The sequence below is a fragment of the Arachis stenosperma genome, chromosome 4 (assembly GCF_014773155.1).
Source record: "Arachis stenosperma cultivar V10309 chromosome 4, arast.V10309.gnm1.PFL2, whole genome shotgun sequence".
In the NCBI taxonomy this organism is placed as follows: Eukaryota; Viridiplantae; Streptophyta; class Magnoliopsida; order Fabales; family Fabaceae; genus Arachis; species Arachis stenosperma.
In genome coordinates, this window is record NC_080380.1 from 8,761,313 (window position 1) to 8,782,294 (window position 20,982).

General features: G+C 35.2%; 1 long non-coding RNA gene and 1 pseudogene across 1 annotated transcript; one reads left to right on the forward strand and one right to left on the reverse strand.

Moving 5' to 3' along the window:
- Positions 1-18,420, reverse strand: part of LOC130974547 (uncharacterized) — a 32,319-nt pseudogene extending 13,899 nt beyond the window's left edge.
- Positions 10,787-15,083, forward strand: LOC130973706 (uncharacterized). Its single transcript, XR_009084243.1, has 4 exons — positions 10,787-11,272; positions 11,575-11,639; positions 13,479-13,747; positions 14,698-15,083. It is a non-coding gene; the product is annotated as an uncharacterized LOC130973706 (long non-coding RNA).
- Positions 18,421-20,982: the final 2,562 nt, after the last annotated feature.

Consider the following 20,982-nt stretch of genomic DNA (forward strand, 5'->3'; position numbering starts at 1 on the left):
TCTTTAGTAATAGCCTCACGAAGGCTACGACCTTACTTTCAGGCTCACACAATAAGAGTCCGTACGAACCAACCCATGAAGCAAATCCTCCAAAAGACGGATGTTGCAGGAAGAATGGTTCAATGGGCAATAGAGCTCTCCGAGTTTGACTTAAGATATGAAACTTGGACAGCAATTAAAGCCCAGTGCCTCGCCGACTTCGTTGCAGAATATGCAGGGGATCAGGAGGAAAAACCGACTACATGGAAACTCTATGTAGACGGATCCTCCAATAAAACAGGAAGCGGCGCAGGCATAATATTGGTAGATGAGAGAGGAACCCAGATAGAGGTTTCCCTAAAATTTGAATTTCCAGCTTCAAATAATCAGGCAGAATATGAAGCCTTAATTGCCGGATTGAAATTGGCAGAAGAAGTCGGTGCTACAAAGGTGATGATATACAGCGACTCACAGGTGGTGACCTCCCAGATAAGTGGAGAGTATCAGGCAAAGGACCCAAACATGAAGAGGTACTTGGATAAAACTCTGGAGCACCTTGGGCACTTTGCAGAAACCGAGATTAAACACATAACTCGGGATTTAAACAGCAGAGCAGACGCCCTGTCCAAGTTAGCAAGTACCAAACCGGGAGGGAACAACAGAAGCCTGATTCAAGAAACCCTCCAGGAACCCTCAGTAGCAAAAATAGAAGACAAACAAGAAGTACTTGAGGTAGCCGGTCTAAACCTCGGATGGATGAACCCTTAGTCGAATACATGAAATTCGACATCCTCCCTAAGGAGGAGAAAGAAGCTAAAAAGATCCGGATGGAAGCACAACACTACACCTTGGTGAGAAATGTCCTCTACAGAAGGGGGATATCGACACCATTGTTAAAGTGCGTACCGACCTCAAGAACCCCCGAGGTATTGGAGGAAGTACTTAGTGGGATCTGCGGAAACCATCTCGTAGCAAGGTCACTAGCCAGAAAAATAATCCGAGCTGGATTCTACTGGCCGACCTTGCAGAAAGATGCCACAGAATTTGTGAAAAAGTGTCAACCATGCCAGATGCATGCAAATTTCCACGTGGCTCCACCAGAAGAGCTCATCAATATCACTTCTCCATGGCCTTTTGCAAAATGGGGAATGGATTTGTTAGGTCCTTTTCCCCAAGCGCCAGGACAAGTCAAATACCTGATCGTGGGAATAGATTACTTCACAAAGTGGATAGAAGCAGAACCATTGGCCACCATCACCGCTCAAAGAAGCCGCAGGTTCCTCTACAAAAATATCATCACAAGATATGGGATACCTTACTCCATTACTACAGATAATGGAACACAATTCACCGACGCTACTTTCAGAAGCTTAGTAGCCAGTATGAAAATCAAACATCAGTTCACCTCGGTGGAGCACCCACAAGCCAATGGGCAAGCCGAGGCAGCCAACAAAGTCATACTGGCAGGGCTAAAGAAGAGATTGCAGGAAGCAAAAGGAGCTTGGGCTGATGAGCTCCCTCAAGTGCTATGGGCTTACAGGACAACCCCCCAATCCGCCACGGGAGAAACACCTTTTCGACTAGTTTATGGCGTAGAAGCCATGATACCAATAGAAATCAATGAGCAAAGCCCAAGGGTAATTCTCCATGATGATGTCGGAAACATACGGGGACACAAAGAGGAGCTCGACTTGCTCCCCGAAGTCCGAGAAGATGCCCAGATAAGAGAAGCAGCATTGAAACAAAGGATGACTACAAGGTACAACAAAAAAGTCATTCGAAGAACATTTGCCCCGGATGACTTGGTCTTAATCAGAAACGACATTGGAGTCAACAAATCAGGAGAAGGAAAGCTCGCCGCAAATTGGAAGGGACCATACAAAGTCAATGAAGTTTTAGGAAAAGGTTATTATAAAGTAACCGACCTGAACGGCACTGAGCTCCCAAGGTCGTGGCATGCTTGTAATATGAAAAGGTACTACAGTTAAAAGCGAACTCTACTCCATGATGTACTCTTTTCCCAACTTCATGATTTTTTCCCAAAATTAAAGGGTTTTTTCTGGAGAAGGATTTTTAACGAGGCATCATAGTAGAGGCTAAGGGAAAATAGGCTATTAAAACCCTTAGTAGCAAGAAGGTACCTCCCCAATTAATAAAGATCTTTTTCCTCATCTATAATATCTCTTATAAACTCCTTTCTATTTTTCTAAGTCTTTCTACGAAACGCGTCGACTTAAGCTCGATAAAACATGAAAATCCCATGAACCGACCTAGATGGTCGTCAGGATAAAATGACGAGGTACAAGTCGGTGTAAAGAGGTTATATAAGCCGATCGTAAACAACTCGGAAACAACTCGACTCGCAAGTCGAAACAAATCTCCGAGTAGAAAAGCTCGAAAACACTTCAACTCAAAAGTCGGAGTGAAGAGCTGAGCAGAAGAAAAACGCATCGCAAAAATAACCTAAGTCATAAAAACTCAATAAAACATGGTTGGGTGTAAGGAATAACAAAAAAGAGATTGAAAAACCTAGGAAAAAGTTTAAGGGCTGTCTAAAAGTCCTTAAACAGAAAGGCTCGGAAAAACAGACGAGTCAATAGGAAAGGTTTTCGGAAAAGATCAAGGGGGGCTTTAAAAAGTCAAATCAGAAAAGCATACACGCATAAGGTAACTTAAACCCTTATCCAAAAAAGGGTATTTATTTTGTTAATTTAAAAACCCTTATTCAAAAAGGGCACTTGCTAAATATTTTGTTTACGGCCCTAAAAGGCCAAAAGAAATTGTTCAAACACCACCCAACAACATATAAAGAGTTTAAAAAAGGGGGGACTCACAGGCCGAGCCCCCATATAGCCATAAAAAATTATTTCTGCAGAGGAGTAGACGGATCACCACTACCAGAATCAGGAGGAGCGCCACCAGGACCGGGAAGAGAGGCATCCACAGGAGACGAAGAGGAAGTCGGAGGAACAACTGAAGAACTCGGAGCGTCCTTAGAACGAGGAGGAGACTCAATGATCCTCTGCCCTCGAGTCTTCAATTCTGACTCGGAAACGATTACGGGGGCAGGAGGATCCACGATAGCACCATCAATAACAATTTTCTCAGGATGCAAAGGAGAAAGATCCAAGTCGGGAGCAATAACTCTGACTTGCTCCAGGAAAATCCTCCAAGACTCCTCGGCACCATCAGCGATAGAGTCCTCCAACTCGGCATACGCATTCCGAGAATTCAGCAAATCCTTCTTCACAGACACAAGATCTTGAAATAAACTCTGATAGCTCTCCTGTGCTGTCTTCCTCAAACTTGCCTCCGTGTTGCATTGGGCCCGCAACTTGCTCTCCTTCTCCCGAAGGTTATCTCTCTCCGCCCTCAGCTTGGCGACCTCCTCCTTCAACTCCCTCTCATGCTCCTGGTAAGAAAGAAGCCTCCCCTCCAGCTCCTCAACCTTCGAGGTTACCCCCAAAGAGCTGAGAGGAGTCTTCTCAAAAATATCCAAAAGCTTGCCACAAACACCCGCCGCCCTAAAACTCTCCTCAGCCAGAATGGTAAGGTGGTTTCGAACAGAAACATCATCCATACTTATATGAGGATAAATGTTCTTTCGGACGAATGCAAGAGCATCCGCCTTAACCCCCCCCCCCATCAAAAGAAGAGCCAGACTCTAAAGTCTTGCGCTTCTTCTTCTCTGGCTCAGGAAGAAGTCGGGCGGAGGGGAGTGGCCGAGATAAGGTTGAAGAAGAAATCACAATGGGCTGAGAGGGAGTCCCCACGTTCTGAGGAGGAGGAGGAGGAGGAGGAGGAGGAGGAGAGATGATCGTCCTGACACCACCAGCCCTGGCCCAGGACTTTGCTTTAGCCTCCTGAACTCTCTGGTAAGATTCCTGAGCATTTTTCCTTGCCATGTCTGCAAAAGAAACAATTAGCAAAAATTACAAGTCGAAAAACTGAAAGTCGGTAGATACAAGTCGGAAATAAGAAATGCATATACTACCTAGTTGCGACCGAACAAAGGTCGGCGATCCCTGGAGGAATTTCCTAGTGTCCAAGTATGGGGCCCTCCCCCACACTTCTCGGAAAAACCCCACAATGGCCGCCTCCACCTCGTCCAGGTCATCCAGACCATACTTCTCACAAGGGGAGGCCTCCAACCAATAAAGGGGGAAGCGAGGGGAAGAATTCTCATCCAGGAAAAATGAGTGGTGACCCTCTACAGCTTGCACTTTGAAAAAATAATTTTTGAAGTCATGGAAGGATTCGTCAAAAAGGGTGAAAATTCTCCGACCTTGAATGGCTCGGAAAGACACCCATTGCTGCTTATTATTTAGCCCACTAAAGGGCTTAGTCATGTGAAAAAGAAAAAAAAATCCTCAAAGAGGTCGGAAAGTCCAAAGCGTGACTAACAAATTGATAAATTTTCAGAAAACCCCAGGAATTGGGGTGAAGTTGGGTAGGGGCAACTCGACAGTGGTGCAAAACAGATATTTCAAAATCCGAAAAAGGAAGAAAAACACCCAGACGGGTGATCATACATTCATACATAAAGAAAAAATGAGGGGCCACCTCATTGGCCCTCCCAAAACAAACCCGGTCTTCCGGACCCGGGATTACCAACTCATATTTTGGCTCGTCCTCCTCCGAAGTACAAATCCTATGGTGAGTACGAAGATGAGTAATAAACTCAGCGTCGACCAAGGGTTCCTCCCCTAGGACCGTGACATCAACCCACTGAGAAAGAACATCTACGGAAGCCATTTCTTTTTTCTTATAAAAGGTGACAAAAACCTACAAAAGAAAAAGAAAAGAAAAATCAAAAAACACAGTCTCTAAAGGGAGGAGATACGGAGCCAAAATTTACAAACCAACCTATCTACCCACAAAATAAAAGCATGCAAACACAAAGCATGTCATGAAAGAAGAAAAGCTAACCTTTATCCAAAAGTGAAGGTTGGAAGAAGTAGAAGTCTCCAAACGCAAGAATGCAGCACGAACGAAGAAAGAAGAAATATGAAAGATTGCAGAAACGAAAAAATGAAAGAGAGGGAAAGTATTTATAAACATGCTAAGGGGCATAATGGTAAAAACAGAGCAGTCATTAATGAGAGTGCACCGTTACCAAAGCCATCAATCCCTAAGTGCATCCCTAACGGACACGACGCTTGAATAGACGTAACTGTCAGAAACAAAAGGTCGCGAAAATCACGTCGGTTTAAAAACCCGTGTTTCCTCCAAGAAAGTCGGCTACGAACCCGAGTTAAATACTTGAACCCAAGCCCTAAAGAGATCTTGGGCTCAAGTAGGGGCCCTGTTCATACCCTGGCCCAATAATAAAGGCCCAGGTCCAAAAGAAAGGCTTAGTCCAGAGGATTGAGCCTTACTACGCACCGACCTAGTGTCAAGAAGTCGGTGTTGACTACGATTTGTCCTAAAGAAGTCGGGCACGAGATTAGCTGGCAGATAAACACTCATTCAAATGAGTAACCGCCCCTAAAATCTCTCTAACCGCTTCATCAAGCCATATCTTAACCTCCCTAAGATAATGGGACGGTTAACACCCTAAAGATATGGCACTACTCCAACGGTGGTTATTGGCTCACCACTATAAATACACTGACACCCCTCAGGTATCTCTAAGCCCAATACTCTCTAGACTTGCTCACACTCTTGCTAACTTAGGCATCGGAGTGTCTTTGCAGGTACCACCCTCCTCTCCTCGCACAAACAAGTCGGACGGAGCCCCCCGAGTTGCACACTCATTCGGGATCCTCCTCCTTCACACATTTGGGCCAACCAACGCCATCCAACCCATCAATCTCCGGTTACCCACCGTAACAACATGCATTAAAATTGAATTCATATAATTATTACATAATATTATTACATACCTTCAATTATATAAAATTACATTAAATAAAATAATTATTTTTTATATTAATTACATAAATAATTATCTAAAATAACATATATATAATCAAATAATGTTATTAATAAATAAATATAAAATATTTTATGTTATTATTATATTAAAATTAAATTCTTTCTTTTAGTTTGGAAAGTACTTAATCCCTTAATTTGTAGTCACCTTTTGAAGTAGTACAGTGATTGGCTTTAAATACAAGAGAGAGCAAATAAAGGATTAGAAATCATATTTTATATTTTTAATTTTTTTAAATAATTGAGAGAATTTATTCCCAAATACAAGGCCTGGTGGTGCTGAATATACATTTGTATAATTGTTTTTGGTATATTTTGCCGGCATTCTTGAATTAACGGCTGTATGTTAAAGATTAAGGGTGTATGTGTCTTAATTTAATTTTAAAAAAATGAAATACTTAATATGACTTAATGACAGGTCAACAATTTATAGTCAAATTTATTTATGAAAATATACGCGTCAGTCATTTGATTCTTAGAATTTTAAAAATTTAATCGGATTAAATTAATTTTTACACAAATTATTTTTATTTTTTTTCATAAGCCTTAAATTTTTTTATTTTTCTTTACTCTATCTACTCAATTTAATCTTATTTATTAAACCTTGTTCATCCGAGCAAAATTCTTTTTTAATAGAAAAATGGAAAAATAATATATCGTTAATTTTAAATAACAATTTATGTACATTTACTTTTACATTAAGTTAATTAATAGTTGATCATTATATGATAATTTAGTCAATTATATCAAATTATCTATTAAATATATTAAATTATTTAATAAATTTTAACTATTAACTTTAAATGAAAATAATTGTGAGTTTTAAACTTAATTTATATTTTTCATTCAAATTTGTATACAAAAATTAAAGGGAAGAAAAAACAGTGAACACTACTTTTGGAATAAAGGAAGTTTATTCAACAGACCAACAAAGATGCTAACTCATGAAGATCTAATAGTCCAGTTAGATCCTCACGTGAACGTTTATTGTAATAATATATAGTCTCCTTGGATGGACATACCATATGTATACGTATGCATACTTAATTATGTTTTGATGAGGACTTAGGAGGGTTATTAATACGTCCAAGACTGATAGCTTCTACATGCAGAAGCTAAGACACATACATACATATATTAAATATTACAAGCATTAAACAAAAACACATATAGAAAATTAAATGTGTATGCATATAAATATGGTGAAAACTCATCGGATAGTTGTCTTCGTCTAAAGTTGATAATTAAAAATGACTAGATGATAATTTAGTCAAATCAACGATAAAGACAATAGCAGCTGAGTTTGCATCAAAATATATATATACTAGCACATCAATTAACATATATATGTGTATTTTGTTTAATTTCTAAGTGGTGGGCACTGGAAGTTTTCGGGAGCGTTTCTGCCACAGGTGTTGAGCAAAGGGGGACAATGCAACAGGAACGTCTACGTGGATTATTGCCAAGTCAACCCTAATTACAGCGCAAAAGCAAAGGGCTGCGTCAAGGTCAACACGACCATCCAAGAGGGTGCAGCATTGGGCCGCTGTGGGCTGCGGCCCAAGAAGCACGTTTAAGACACCCCTCAATACATCCACGCAAGCACCTAACTATAAGGTATTTAAGGGACAAGAGGGTGGTGTGTTAGGTGGTGGCGCGTTGGGTGGCGGTGTGTTAGGAGGCGGCGTTTCGGGAGGAGGGGGTTGCAAGGGGAAAAGACTTGCCATTGTGGCGGAAAAGAGAAGGTTAAGGGAGAAGAAAATGGCGGTGGGTGCCACCGTAGCCTTCTTGGAACCCATATTTAATTTCACTATTAATTACTTTTGTGGTGGCTTCGTGAACTTGCAGAGCCTTGCAATTTGCAACTTAATTTATAGGCCATGGGTTTATGTACGGATATAATACGGGTTAACATATATACTATCAACATTTACGGATATAAATACGACTAAGAGTCAAATTTTTATTTTAAAGAAAAAAAATAATTTTAGTGACATAAAAAATAGTTATACAAAATTCATACTTTAAATTTAAAAATAACATTATGTAAAAAGATATATATAAAGTTCAATATTCATGCAATGATAAAATAAGATACTAATGTCAGATTTCTTAATTGCTTGTTATATTCCCTCTCGAAATTTCAATCCCAGTCCTAGTTGTTAACTATTTGTAATAAGTGATTTTTATGCATGCATGTTCTAGATTATTGTAGTTTAATTGTATATTGAGTTTATATATGAACTAGCTAGAGGCTGTATATCTGATTTAGTTTAAAAATATACTTGTTTTGGTATTTTTTTTTTTATATCAAAGAAAGATTGTGATTTATGGGTAGCTGTTTCGAAATCAATACTACAACAACAAATATTTTAGTAGTAATAATAGCATAATGATCATTATATGTCTTGTTTAATTTTTATTTTTATAGTAATTATAGTAATTATATATATACACTTTTATTCCCATTTAAAAACTTTTTACCCGTATTTATGTAATTATTATTAAATTTTTTAATGACAAAGTATATCTAAAATAATTAATGTCTAATTACTAGTAAATATATTAACAATTATTTTTATACTATTAACAATAAAATGAATAGCTGCTAAAAATAATTTTTTTTAATAATAATGTAGGTAGTACTTTTTATTAAAAAAAAAAATCAAGAATCTTATATTCCTATATGGATAATTCTGTATGTGATGAAAAAGTGTTTGTGTGAAGAAAATGAAAATGTGTATAATATATTTTAAAAAACTAACAAAAATAAAATAATATATTCTCTCAGCTAACTAACTATAAAGAATAATCTTCATCTCTTCACCAATTTTTTTCATCACCATAATATGCACCTATTCCTATTTGTATGTACATATATGTTAGGAATCAAAATGCACATAGATGCATGAGGTAATAATATTTTACAAAACTTTAATTAGTTTAGAATTTGAGATAGATGCCCTTTAATTTGAATTTTAGGTAACCAAATAAAGTCATACTTATTAGTTATTAGAGATAAATTAGAGAATTAATTTTTTTAATAAATTATTTTTCAAAATTTAAATTCTAAATTTTAACTTTTAAATTTTAAATTTTTCAAAAAAAAAATTTATAATAAAAAATAACTAATATTGATTAATTAAAAAATAATGTTGTATTTATTCTATTATAATTATTCTTAAAAAAGCACCATTAATACTTCCATTAACTTTCTATAAAAAATCGAAAAAACGGTTCTACCTAATCACCTATAGTTAGGGGTGTTCAGAATCAGATCCGATTTACATACCTGCAATGTTTATTGGAATTCGATCAAAAAATTGCAAATATGGATTAATAAGATCGGATTATGAATTCTATTTAGGTATTCGTATATCCGTAAATCCACAAAAATAAACAAATTTTTTTGGAGAAAAAGACAGTAACCGAAGAAAGAAAATACAAAACTAAAACTGTAAAGTAAGTGTCATTTACAACTAAAGAAAGAACAACATTTATAGATAATGAATAAACAAGAAAAACTCAAGAAAGATCAAGGATAAATTTTAAACACCTTTAACTAATTATAACAAAAATTGTACACTTATAACACAACTAAATAGAGGGATAGTTATGTTTCTGGGGTCCCTCTCTTAGTTTTCACACACTCTCATGCACTAGTCTATAATACCTTGCAATTTTTAATTAAGGCTTAATAATTAATTAAAAATTAAAAGATCATTAATACTTGTGGAAACAAAACCTCTGAACTAGTGATTTGATTACTTTGTTGAGTTTCCGCCATGTCTAGGATTGTTCATGGGTCATCGGATCCGATCCATGACCCGCAAACATAGGAATGATACATAAACTTATGAATGCATGGGCTGTTAGGTTTGATACCAATCTAATTATATATGTCAAGGTTGGTTCAGATTATTAAGATGTTATCGGATCCGAATATTATTTGGCCTAATAATCATATTAGGTTTGAGAAATTTATTTATACACGAACTCTAATATTCGGACAAAAAGTGATTAGTTTTTCACTAGTTACTTTACAAATTTTATCACATTAAAAGTCTGATTTTGATAATTATAGGCATGCGTCTTAAAGCATTTATATCAATAATTCTAATTTTGCAAGAAAATTTTCCATGAATTGTTGCAACTCATTAAACCATAGATACCATCAATTTTTTCTTTTTTGGGATCAATCTCCTTTAAAGTGAGGAAATGAAAGTCTAATCACCCTCAAATTAAAACAGCCAAATTCACACCTAATAGAAATTACAAATCTAATAATAATTAACTCATTATTTTATCATTTTATAATTTTTTTCACAATGAAATATTTTTTGTTGTCAATACCACCAACTGTTAATAATTGTATACATGTAACTGCCACTAATGTAACTGCCATGAGATTTGGAAATAATTCTGCAATTGTTGTTTGGTAAAAACTCAGGTGCAGTCGATTTCACGTGAGGTTAATAGTTGAGAGTCGTTAGATAAAAATTTAGTCAAATCATATAACGGCTCTCAACTATCAACTTTAGGTGAAGTCGACCGCACCTGAGTTTCCACTCACTACAAGAAAAATACCCATTCAGCCACACTTTTTTTAAGCTACATTTAAAAAGCGTAGCCTATTCTTAGAATAGGCTACGCTTTTTCGCATGATGCCTTTTTATAAGAGAAAAGGAAACACTATTAAGGCATCACTTCAAAAGCGTCTCCTTAGATAGTTTAAATATCACTTATAAAGCGTAGCCAAATCTAAAAAGCTATGGGTACATTTTTTAGATCAAAGGGAGCGCTTTTAAAAAGTAACCCATTTGTTAAGTTTTGGGTGTGCTTCAAAAGTGTCTCCTAATATTAAAATACCAAATAAACACTTAAGTGAAATTTTGTTTGCCCTGTATCACCTTCACTCCCTCACTCAACACACACGAAGAAATCAGAAAGCTAAGGGGGAGAACGGGAAGAAGAAGAGAGGAGAGGGAAGGAAGGAGAGAACGACGGCGGCTAACTGGCTAGGGATCTGCCGTCGTCGTCGTCGAATGCCAGTGAGAGAGAGAGAGCTCGAGGAAGAGAAAACGCAATGGAGGAGAGAAGAAAGGGGTGCTCCGTCGCAGCTGAAGCTCCACCGCCGCTGCTAGGGCTTGTTGCCATCGCCGTTCTGCCACCGCCAGGCTGATGTACCGCCGCCGAGGATCTCGAATGGGATGTCTCACCGCCGTTGTGCTCTGTCGCCGCGCTGCCATCGACTGGAGCTCGTCGCTGAGTTGCTGCACCGTCTCCAAGCCGTTGCGTCGCCGCTCATCTCTTCTTCACCGTCGCCGCTCATCACCATGGTCGTATCCTCTGTCACCAGGTAAGCATTCTCTGTTCTGTATCCTCTCTTTCTCTGATTTAGGCAATTAGGGTTCTTAATCCTCATTGTCAAGAACAAAACACACGGCTCAAGTTGATGCAGCTGGGCTCAATATTCCTTTTGAAGAAGGCCCCCAGTGTTAGGTTAGCCACTCAGGTCCAATTTCTGTGGGGAAGGCTGTTTAATTTCATTGCCTGCTTCATAATATTTTCAGCCCTCAGTTATAATCTTTCTTTTATTCTCTTTTACGTACATCTGTTTTGATTAATTAGTTGACACTTGAAGTCCATTTTACTGTGCAGGTAATGGAAGATCTCTGTGAGCGCTATTTTGACCCTAATTATTTGAACTTCTTTCACATGATAAGGTAAGGTGAGATGTTTAACGGCACTTTTATATGCTCTGCTGATCACCCTGTACCACCATAGTAAAATTGCCAATTGAAGAAAATTTGTTCTATACTCTGCAATTAGGGTTAAATTTAATTAGGATTCTATATCACAATTTCATATTTAATTAAGGTTTTTCTATGTCTGGTTCAATTTCTGCCGTGCTGTCTGTGTTAGAAGCTTTTCCGTGCAGAATCGCAGTTGATCATTGCTTGTTATTATTAGTGTTGAATTCTAATTTTGTTCTTTATTCAATTTGTGATGAATTGACTTTGGTTTTGTGAGAAGGTGTACTGCGGTTTAGGGTTCTGATTTAATGATTTTTAATTTGGGGGTTTTAGCTTCTGAATGCGTATTGTTTCTAATTTTTAGGGTTATAGGTTTTAGCTTCTGAATGCGTATTATCTTATGAATCTACTCTGAATTCTGTTTGAGTGAACATTTTTATTTTACTGTATGAATAGTACATGATAGGAGTTAAAGTTATTTTGCTGTGGTATTGTCTTTCTAATTTTTTGAGTTTATGTTGCTTGCTTCATTAGAATTTGCTTTCTGATTTTGCATCTTGCTTGTTAAGTTCGTTTTAGCTTCATAGTTGTATAAGTAATCATTGTTTCATACTAGCATATAAACCTTGTACTCAATTATTTCACATCTACAATGATTCCTTGTCTCATCTATTCTCTTAATTGTAATATATTTCTGTCTTCATGCTATAAATACTCATTTTGTTAGTAATGCTTCTCACTTGAGTTGATGCTTCACTATTTTTTGAAATTCTCTGCTCTTCTAGCATCCCTTATCTCATTTGTTGAGGTAGCAGTAGGTGTAGAATTTTGACTTGTATTATGAGATGATATAGTAGTAAAATTAGGAAAAGTTAAAACAGTATGAGGAAATTGATTGTAAGTTGGAGATGGAGAATCTGCTTTGAATAATTCATGATAAGGAAATTCAGTTTCATCAAACAAAACATGCCTTGAAATCAAAATTATGTGGTAATTGATAAGGTGACATGTGATTAACAACTTTGGAAGATAATCTGTTTACAGTTTTTAAAAAATTGTAATCTGGTTTTTGTTTATGTAGTAATTGGGACAAGGTTTGAAGGCTTATGCTTATATCTTGAGCGCTATCCATTTCTATAAACACAGCCTGCAGATTCCCATAGATTTCTGATTTGCTGTCTTTCTGCTTTATGCTTTCTTCGGCACTTTTAATCATCTTTCTTCTTATCAACTACAATTAAAAATTATAATATCAAATCTCAGATTCATTAATAAGACTTGCTGCTACCGATTCCAAACTTTGGGGCCTTCTTAATTAGTAATAATAGGAGTATTTATAATATCAAATCTCAGATTCATCTTGCTTGCATTTGCATAGTCTTGGCGCTTCTGAAAATGAGGTATTCGGATGCTCTTTTGCTTCAAGAATCATCATCATTTCAAACTCCAATGATTAATTTGCATTCTAATATGGTATCAAAGCAAGTGTTGCTGTTTTTAATTGAAGGAAGGTGCTGCTGGTGCTCTTAACTTGAACTATTTCTAATGATTAAGTGTGGTCATGTCTCAGGTGGCATTATTTAAGTTAGGAGTTTCCTTGAACTATTTCTAGCTTTGCATTTTGTTCCCATGAGCGTAGGAGTTTCCTTGAGGAATATTTAGAGTGTTTCATGAATTAGAAGTGGCAAATTTGCTTCCCAAGGAACATATTTGTTTCTCAAAGATTCCCTTGCTGAATAAATGTGTCACCATTTAAATAAAGTTAGTAGTACAAACAAAGTGAGGGTATATATGTTGTTGTTCTTGCAGGTGATAGCCGTAGCAGTAGCAATTGGTGTTGAAATACATGCAATTTTTCATCTTTCTTGCGACTTCCTTCGCCTCCTTCGTGCAAGCCCTCAAAAGTACAAGCCACACCTTGGTTCAGTAGAAACAGGATTAAGCTTCCTAAACCACTCAACAGTCTAACTAGCTTCAATGCATTTTGGTACTCACATCATCTCTTTGTCATTGTCTATGCCTTGTTGATTGTTCATGGAATCAAACTTTTCTTTACCAAAGAGTGGTACGAGAAAACGGTTAGTAACTTCAATTCCTTTTTCTTTGTATAAATTGCACTGACACTTTCCTGAGGTTAAAGTTATATACAACACTATTTTTTTAATGTTTGCATTGACTTTGTTAGTGTTGTGTTTATAAAAGAAATTAATACCACAGCTTACAATCTATAGAAATATTAAGTATTATATAACTTTAAATTGCACTAGAAATTCACTAGAAGCCATCGCAATTTACCCTTTTCCTATTTAGAATAAATGATCATTTTTAATCATAAAAGATCTAAGTGCTGACAATTTTATGCAGTGTGGACAAACCTTACCTGAATTGCTTTGAAAGTTGTTTTATTTACTGCTCTTACTCTGATGGAAAGTAACTTTGAAATTCTGCTTCTTTATGTTGTGACGTCAATGTCAATAAGTTGCCACTGGTCATGTCTAGTTTGTATCAATCAGATGCATCTTGATCTGGTTTTCTGCAATTATTGCCTAAATTTTAATTAATTAGATTGATTCATTCTATTTGAATGTTCTCGTGGATGATAGTATCCTTAAATCATCCTTTTACTAGTTGGAGTTGTTGATAAATGTTGGTTTCAATGTAACCTTAGTGGCTCATGAAATGACAAGGAAAGAGATTAACTAATTTTATTAAGATTTAAGGATGGCACTTGTTTATTACTTGTCAGTTAATGATAAAAAGGTCAATGTACTGTAGAGAAAGCACTACTTATAGATGCTATTATAATGCATATCATTTTGTTGGCATAATGGTTCATACTAAAGTGACTTTGAGGATTATTTTCCTCTAATATGTTGTCTTATTGCTCATGACATGGAATATGATGAATCAGGAATGCACTATAAGTTCTGGCGTGGATTGTTTTTTGGTTCCTTTTATTGTGATTTATGGACTTATCATGTATGATTATGCTATCACTTCATATTTTGATGGGTTTCTTATTGTGCAGGGGTCTGATTTAGATAGTTTATTAGAGTAGAATAATGTAACATCTTCAGCCAAAATAATTGTTGGCTCAACACCTCTGAAGCAGAATCAGAAGCATGAAGGTAGTGCAAGGATTATTAGAAGCACACTCTCAAACAAGGAAATACGCAGAAGTCAGTCAGCTAGGCCTCAATCGGAGCAGGCAATACCAACATCTGATCTACAAAAAGAAAGACAACCACTTCGTCCTGTACATGTGCAATTGATTTTGAAGAAATTTATTTTTAGAGAAATAAATTTTATTTTTAGAGAAATAATTTGTATTATTCCCAAATAGAAAATCTTATGGCTGTTAATTTATTATGGCAACCGAAATTTTGTTTTAGGATAATTTTTATTATTTAAAGAATATTGGATTGTATTATTATGTATTATTTTTATTTTATAATATTTTACTAATTTAATTAAAATGATAGGATTATATATAATTATATTATTAAATATTAGGTTTTAGAAAAAAATTATATATATATATATATACAAAAAATAAAAAAAAAAACAATGAGGGACCTAAGGCTACACTTATATACAGTAGCTATAGTATACAAAAAAAAAGGGACCTAAGGCTACGCTTATAAAAAGTAGCTATGATATACAATGTGGGTACGCTTTACAAGTGATGCAGTAGCGTTGAAAAGCGTAGTCTATTCTGGAAAAATGAAAGCTGAAAAGCGTAGCCTTTGGTCCTAGACAGCATCACTTGAAAAGCGTAGCCTATTCCCAAACGCCAAAAGCGTAGCCCTTGGTGTAGAAAAACGTAGCCTTTGAGAATAGGCAACGGCCGAATAGGAATCACCCTAAAAAGCGTAGCCGTAGCCCAAAAAGCGTAGCCGTAGCCTAAGGCATCATTTTTTTTCACTTTTGGCTACACTTTTCAAGTGTACCTGAATGGGTGTTTTTCTTGTAGTGACTTTTGTTGTTTTTGTTTTTTCGTGAATGAAGAAATTACATATAAATACAGTAGTATTTACATCAGGAAAGGTGATAATGAAGATGCAAATATCCTGATTATATTGATTTACGAATCAACTAGAAAGTTAAAACTATTTATCAATTGCTATAAATAACGCTATCTATTTTCTTTGTTGTCTGTATATGTTTAATTATTACAGTGTCATTACTATCTATTTTTTTTGAAAGTTTAATTTTAATACCCTCAATATAAAATAATTTTATACCATATTAACTAAAATAAGATAATTTAAAATAACGAATATAATTAAATACATTTCTCATTTTCAGTACATAAAAATCAAATTCTCTCTTTAATCTGGGGAACACTTGATCCCTTAATTTGTCATCTTTTGAAGTAGTGATCGACCTCAAATACTGCTGGTGGTAGATTATTTTGATATATTTTGTCGGTATGAATTAACGGTTATTAAAGATTAAGCGTGTGTTAATTTGATTTTTCAAAATATCAAAAGTTTAGTCAAATGATTATGTAGCATATTATGTAATACGTAATACGCCATCAATTTATATAGAGTCAAATTTATTTATGAAAATATATGCTCCAGTCTTTAATTCCTATAATTTTTAAAATTTAATTAAATTAAATTAGTTTGCAGATAAATTATTTTTATTTTTCTTCATAAACCTTGAATTTTTATTTTTTACTTTATCTATTCATTTTAATTTTATTTATTATACTTGCTACTTGTTCATTCAAGCAAAACTCTTTGTAGATAGAATACTAAAAAAATAATACACCGTTAATTTTAAATTCAAATTCATACTTAATTAATTTCACATGTAATTAATAGTAATTAATAAAAAAAATTTATTTAAATATATCAAATTAGTTATCATATATATTAAATTATTTAACAATTATAACTATTATTTTTATACAAAAATAATTGTATGTAAATTTTTATCTTAATTTAAAAAAAAGAAAGAAAAAACAGTGAACACTACTTTTGGAATAAAGGAAGATTAATTTATTGAAGAGAGCAAGAAATGTGGTATTTGATGATTGGAGATGCGAGGTTATTACTACGTACAAGACCGAGTAGCTTCTATATGCAGAAGCAAAGACACATACATATATTTATTATTATAAGAATTAAAGTAAAAGAGAAATCAAATATGCATAGATGCATGCAATTTGTAATTATTACGTGGTGGCTGGGCACTGGAAGTTTCGGAGAGAGGTTTTGCCACAGGTGATGAGCAATTGGTTGAAGTTAATTGTAATGTCTAAGTGGAGTCGTTCCAATAAGCTAGCCTTAATGTTGATGCAAAGGCAAACTTGCATCTCCATTTCAACAAGACGATCCAAGTGGGTGCAGCATTGATCCGGACTGGGTCCCAGCCCAGGAAAAACCACCTTTAAGAAACCCTGCAATACATTCACGCAAGCAAGTATCTCCGAGGCATTTAAGGGACAAGAGGGTGGTGGAGGGCTTGCAACAACAGGCGGTGGTGGTGGCCGTGACGCAGGAGGAGGTGGAGGAGGTGGTGGTGCTTTGGGAGGCACTGTGTTGGGCGGCGGTGTGTTGGGTGGTGGTGTGTTAGGTGGTGGTGCATTGGGCGGCGGTGTGTTGGGAGGGGGTGCGTTGGGAGGGGGTGTGTTGGGTGGTGGTGCTTTGGGTGGCGGTGTGTTGGGAGGGGGTGTGTTAGGTGGTGGTGCATTGGGTGGCGGTGTGCTAGGTGGTGGCGCGTTGGGAGGGGGTGTGTTAGGTGGGGGTGCATTGGGCGGCGGTGTGTTGGGAGGGGGTGTGTTAGGTGGTGGTGCGTTGGGAGGGAGTGCGTTGGGTGGGGGTGCGTTGGGCGGCGGTGCCTTGGGTGGTGGTGTGTTAGGTGGTGGTGCCTTGGGTGGTGGTGCGTTGGGAGGGGGTGTGTTGGGTGCTGGTGGTGGTGGTGGTGTGTTGGGAGGGGGTGTGTTAGGTGGTGGTGCGTTGGGAGGGAGTGCGTTGGGCGGCGGTGCCTTGGGTGGTGGTGTGTTAGGTGGTGGTGCGTTGGGAGGGGGGGTGTTAGGTTGTGGTGCATTGGGCGGCGGTGCGTTGGGAGGGGATGCATTGGGAGGCAGTGTGTTGGGCGGCGGTGTGTTGGGTGGTGGTGCATTGGGCGGCGGTGTGCTGGGAGGGGGTGTGTTAGGTGGTGGTGCGTTGGGAGGGGGTGCGTTTGGTTGGGGTGCGTTGGGCGGCGGTGCGCTGGGTGGTTTTGCGTTAGGCGGCGGCGTGTTGGGTGGTGGTGTGTTAGGTGGTGGTGGGTTAGGCGGCGATGTATTGGGAGGCGGTGTGTTGGGTGGTCGTGTGTTGGGTGGGGATGCGTTTGGAGGAGGTGTGTTGGGTGGTCGTGTGTTGGGTGGTGGTGCATTAGCCGGCGGTGCGTTGGGCGGCGGTGTGTTTGGTGGGGGTGCGTTGGGCGGCGGTGTGTTGGGTGGTTTTGCGTTTGGTGGCGGTGCGTTGGGAGGCGGTGCATTGGGCGGTGGTGTTGTGTTCGGGGGTGGCGCATTGGGGGGCGGTGTGTTGGGTGGGGGTGCATTGGGCGGCGGTGTGTTAGGTGGTGGCACGTTGAGAGGTGATGCGTTGGGAGGCGGTATGTTCGGTGGCGGTGCATTGGGAGGCGGTGTGTTGGGAGGCGGCGCTTTGGGTGGGGCTGCCATGGTGGCGGAAAAGAGAAGGTTAAGGGAGAAGAGAATGGCGGTGGGTGACACCACTGCCTTCTTGGAACCCATATTTCGTTCGTTCTGGAAAAAGTGTTGATTGAGGTTGGAGAGCATTGCAACTTAATTTATAGCCCATGCATTTCTGTACAGATACAATACAATAATTGTTTTTTGGGTATAGGGATATAATAACTTAACATATATCATATATCAACATTTACGTGCTTTTATTTAAGATTTTTATAATAAAGTTTTCGTCCCACATTGATTATATAGAAATTCTATTAAAATTAGCGAACAAAATTATTCACCCTATATTTATGTAATAGTTAATTTTAATATATATTTAATATAATTGTTGTTTAATATAAATAGAATGTAGAATTCAATTTTTATTTTGAAGAAAGAAAAAATAATAGCAAAAAAAGGATTTATTTATCTTATACTTTAAGACTAAGTTTGAAAAGAAGAATGAGTCTGAGAGATAAAAATAGAGAGACAAAAATTAAAAGACTAACAATAAATTAAGTTTGTATATATATTGTGTTTAGGATAAAATATATCAAATTAAATTATGTTTAATTATCTGTTTAAGTATTATGATTAATTTAAGATAAATACAAAAATTAAGAGATAAATTTAAAATTTTAAAATTTTAAAATTTTAAAATTTAAATAAAAATATATATATTTTAAAAATATTATTAAAATTTTAGTTTTTAGTATCAAATTTTACTCTCTTGCATCTTCATCTTTTAGAGATAGTGAAGTAATTGAAAATTTATATTTCCAAACTAAAATTTTAGTTACAATATCTGACTATTAAATATAATATTAAATTCTAATTTTTCAGTTTTAGTTTCTAAAAAAATAAAAATAAATATTATCAAAGGACACATCTTAAGGCTACAAGTTGAAAAAATTTAATTAAAAATATAAAAAAATTAAATTTTTAATGTATTTATTTTATATTTATTAAATAAAAAATTTAAAATCTTTTAGTAATGATAAATTTATCATATATTCTTATTAACCAAATTCTTATTTAAAATTTTAAATAGCAAATTAATTTATAGGCCGTGGGTTTCTGTTAGTATATAATACGTTGACGAATTTTATATATAATGTCTATTACTTGTTTAACTTATTTTTTATAAAAGAATTCAAATATTCAAAAATGATTTTTTTATATTTTAAATTAAATATGAATTCATTTTTACTTGTTTTAGTAAGTTACACACTATAATATAATTATCTAATACATTAACCTATATCAACATTTACGTACTTTTATTTATGAAAAATTTTAGAAATTAAAATTTTTTATTAATATTATTTAATATTTTTAATTATATTTTAATTTTATGTTATTAGTATTTAAAATTTAATGTTTATGACTTAGAATTTAATATTTAGAGTATAAGTGTTAATAAAAAGTGATAAATTTTTTTAGTCATATAATATTTTTCTTTAGTTATTTAAATATTTGAGTTTTTGGTATAATGTATCATAATTTAATATTTATTAAAATAAATTTCAATAAAAAATATCTATACAAAGTTCGTACTTTAAGCCTCCAATAGAAAATATTTTTTCGTAAAAAATATATTAGAGATACAAAAATATTAATAAAAGGCTAATATTATATTTTTAACTTAGTGTAAAAAATAAATTAAAAGAATTAGTTAGTATTGGTTCATTCAAATATAAGATAAAAAAAAATTAGACATCTATAATAATTATTGGCAGTATTTCTACTTAATGAAAGTTAAATTTTTGTGATAATTAATTTTAGAGTAATTATCCAAATCAATCTCCAAAATTTTAAAATCGGACATTTTAGTCTCCAAGAAAAATTAATACACAGATTAATTCCCAAAGATTTACTCCGGCAGACAAATCAGTCTCCAGTTCATTTTTCGACAAAGTAATTATCCATATCAGTTCCCAAGAATTTAAAAAACGGACATTTTAGTCCCTAAAAAAATTAATGTACAAATCAATCCCTAAGTTTTTCTCCGTTAGACATAATAGTCCTCCATTAAAAAATAAAATAATTATTATTATTATTAATTGCATAATAATATTGTATTAATTTTTTGTATTTTTTAGACAAAAATAATGATAAATTTATTCATTAGATTCTTATGTATGTCTTTATAAATATATATATATATATATATATATATATATATATATATATATATGTCATTCAATAATAATAATAATAATATATGTTTAAAACCATTTGATGTTTTTGTATTTAATATAATCAAAAGATGTTTTATTTTAAAAAATATGTTTGTATTTCATAATGGAGGACTGTTATGTCTAACGGAGAGAAACTTTGGAGATTGATTTGTACATTAATCTTTTTTGGGGACTAAAATGTTCGTTTTTAAAATTCTTGGGAACTGATCTGGATAATTATTTTGCCAGAAAATGAATTGGAGACTGATTTGTCTGCTGAAATAAAATATTAGAAATTGATCTGTGTATTAATTTTTCTTAAAAACTAAAATATCCAATTTTAAAATTCTTAAGACTGATTTGGATAATTATTCTTAATTTTATAACATCATGAGTGTACTGTAATATTTTTTATTTTAAGTATAATTAAATTATTCAGCCT